The 3,503-nt window shown below is 38.6% G+C and overlaps 1 protein-coding gene across 1 annotated transcript in view; it reads right to left on the bottom strand.

Annotated features, from left to right (window-relative positions):
- LOC107734497 (activin receptor type-1-like) overlaps positions 1 to 1,909 on the bottom strand; it is a 36,070-nt gene extending 34,161 nt beyond the window's left edge. Inside the window, exon 1 of the mRNA XM_016546469.1 lies at positions 1,693 to 1,909. The gene's annotated coding sequence lies outside the window, so the exon portion shown is untranslated. The remainder of the gene's footprint in view (positions 1 to 1,692) is intronic.
- Between the last annotated feature and the right edge of the window lie 1,594 nt (positions 1,910 to 3,503).

Below are 3,503 nucleotides of genomic sequence, written 5' to 3'. Positions count from 1 at the left end.
TGTGTGTGTGTAATATATATATATATATATATACACCTTGCTACGTGTACTGCGTTAGGCTAACCGAGACTTGTCATTTGCACTTATATATTGTTGCTCTTTTGACTGCTTTGACTGCTTTTATTGTCCTCATTTGTAAGTCGCTTTGGATAAAAGCGTCTGCTAAATGACTAAATAAATAAAATAAATAAATAAAATCTATCAGAGAGACAGCAAAATAAGGGTTACTAAAGTAAAATAGCACATGTTGGTTGTTATAAACTGAAACCCTTCTCTTTCCTTAAACAACCATGTTCGAAGACGTACCCATGTACATAGTCCAGGGTGATAATACCAAGATTCACCAGGGTTCATTTGTGAAATAGTAGTTCAGTGAGCATGAGGAATCATTTTCATGTATGAATTGGCCACCACAGAGTCCTGAGCTAAACTCTATTGAAAGTCTTGAGGATGTGCTGAAGTCAACTTTACAGAGTTGTTCAAGTCATTGTCAATACAAGATCTCAGCCAAAAATGAATGCAACTCTTGATGGAAATAAATGCTGTGATGTGGTATAACATTGTCGAAACGATGCCACAACGAAGGTACAATAAAATCAAAGATAAAGGCAGCCAAACAAAATATTATTATGTGCAACTTTTTGACAGGGAGAGTCAAAAGCCTACTCCACTATATCCCAGACTATCAACATGGTTAAGGTCAGGACTCTGTTGTGGCCAATCTTTCACAAACTGAGCCTGGTGAATCTTGGTATTGTCAGCCAGGAAAATGGTCGTCTGAGAAATAAATATCGATGCGCTGCATTAGTTAGTATTAAAAGAACTGTTGCTAAACATACACGCATGAAACATATAAATCACTGCAATAAAGTTAAATCTTAAAATCTTATGTATTTGCTTATTTAAATCCAGACTGTGACTTTTTTGCCAGGCAATGCATTTACACACCTAAGAAACCAACCACAGAGAACACTGGGAAAAAATGGTGGCAGTGTGTCGAAAAAATAGGGGGAAGGGGGCAGAATCACCTTTAAGGGATTTTTCCCCTCTGGCTGCCATGCCATATTTGTTGCAATCACTGTACATGACACATCATTGTGTTGTGCAAGTCAGTATAAGACTATATTAAACAAACCTGTACGTTCATATACAAAGTAATGTTGTTTCAAAAAGTAAATGGCATGGTGTGATCTGTCTGAGTGTTTTAATGAGACGTCTGTCTGGTCTTTGTTATGCTGAAAGCTCAGTGTGGAGTTGATGGCTCCAGCAGAGGTGAGAGACGAACCCTTAACTTTCTTCTGCATCACAAAGGCACACTAACAATGTTTCAACTGGCCGCAATTTTGCAACAGCGAGTCACCCTACAACCCTCCACGATCCTTCGTCCAATGCTTTAACATTTGGCAATAATCTAGAGCAAACTTGAACGGACGTCTTTCTGATCCTGTATGTATCTGATGGCTTTGACTCATGTTACACAACACTTTTGGATGTGTTTTAATTGCACATGACTACACTAGTATACTCTTCAAAGAAAGAGGCTGTGTTCAAATAAACTCATTACATAGTAAGTAAATCATTTATAGTAGTACGAACACCGAGAAAGTTGATTTATCTAGATAAAAAGTTTAATGTAAAGCGAAGCAGAGACGCGATTATTCAATAAAGGCAACGCAAAAGCATATCTCTTACCTTCACAAAGCGTTGAGAAGAGAAGAGCTGGAAGATATAATGAACGCCTCTCAGACTTCAATGTTGTCGTGAAGCGGGCAGCGATCATTCTCCCTCTACATCCATAAACTTCATCAACTTCATGCAATGTTTACGACTGAAAAGGAGTCGTGCTGGACCCTTCCTGCTTTCGTGTGTTTTACTAGCGGTGTGTGCGTGGGACAGGCCTGCACTGCAGTAGGAGGAGCGCCCCCACCCCATGCACTCACACCCACTACCTCCCATTAGTGCATAATTTCCTACGCGCACGTTTTCACAACTTGTAGTGAGCTATGTGTCAAAACCAGCTGGGTATTCCATAAAGCAGGTTATGTGACATACCCGGGTAACTTTACAGATAGGTTAACGGATAACCTACACTTTTACACTTTCGGTTTAAAAAACGGAGATAACTTTCAGGGTATGTAGCGATAGCAACTTACTCTGAACAAAACCTTCTCCGTAGTAAATTATTTTTTAAATATTACATATATAGCATTATTATAAAATTATATACAGATGAGTTACTGCCATGGGAACAGAGAGACAGACAGGCAGAGACAGAAAGCTGGTATATTCTGAGGGTCTGTTCACTTTACACAAGCTATGAAACATCCTCTGGACAATAATGACAGCTGTGTATTTAGGTCAGCTTCATTTGCAGGATCCATCTTGCTCTGCTTAGACAAACGTGCTGCTTTCTTTCCTTATCATTAGGAGTCCATTACGGCTGGCACACCCACCGAGTTATGGAGTTCTGAAATGACATTGGATGGAGCTGAGCCATGATAATGCACAAAGATCATCATTCAAGGTCTCATAGACTTCAGTCAGAGCAGACGCTTTATTTAATTTGATGTAAACGAAAATGAGGCTGTGAAGGACGGAAATAGCCCGTTAAATATATTGTGCTGGCGTATACCTGGATAGTGTTCATTCAACCATTGAAACCTGGAAACAGATTCCCGGTGGACATAACACAAGTGTGGTGGAAATTGTGAAGATGAGCGCAGGACCTCATTTAAACTGTATATATATATATATATATATATATATATATATACACTATAGTAAAAGTGTTTTTGAACCATACTATAAAGTGTATTATTCTGTATATATTATAGTATTTACAACGCTTTGTTAATGAATGCTACAGCCAGGGTTTAAATTGGGCCGGGGCCGTCCGGGGCTGAGCCGCTAGCAATTTTGGGCCCTATGAAAGAATATGAGGTTGGGCCCCCTACTGCACTAAACATACACTATATTGCCCAAAGTATTGGGACACCCCCTTCTAATGAACAGGTTTGACTACTTGTGTGCTTCTAATTTTATACCAATAGTTTGAACAGGACCCTTTTCTATTCTAACATGACAATGCCTCTGTGTATAAGGCAAGGTTAAAAAAAAAAAAAAGATTGATTCAGTCAGTGTGGAAGAACTTGACTGGTCTGCACAAAGCCAAGTCCTAATCCCAGCTGCAAACTGTTGGTATAAAAAACATTCAGATTTGTACTCATGGAAATTACTAAAGTAGTCAAACCTGTTCATTAGAAGGGGGTGCCCCAATACTTTTGGCAATATAGTGAACAAGCCAACCTAGCTATTCAAAATCTTTGTCTGCAATTTAATAATATTGACCTATTACTTTTGTTATTGCTTTTGACCATTAGGTATCAGTAACATAATTCATTCAGAACCTGTTCTATTGACATAGACTTTCTGTACCACACTATTCTGCTGATATGGAATGAGTTTGACTACTTAATCAGCTATATTAATAGAAATGCTTCACT

The sequence above is a fragment of the Sinocyclocheilus rhinocerous genome, unplaced genomic scaffold (genome assembly GCF_001515625.1).
Source record: "Sinocyclocheilus rhinocerous isolate Xijiao unplaced genomic scaffold, SAMN03320098_v1.1 scaffold340, whole genome shotgun sequence".
Taxonomy (NCBI): domain Eukaryota; kingdom Metazoa; phylum Chordata; class Actinopteri; order Cypriniformes; family Cyprinidae; genus Sinocyclocheilus; species Sinocyclocheilus rhinocerous.
This window is presented reverse-complemented; position numbering and strand designations above follow the sequence as displayed.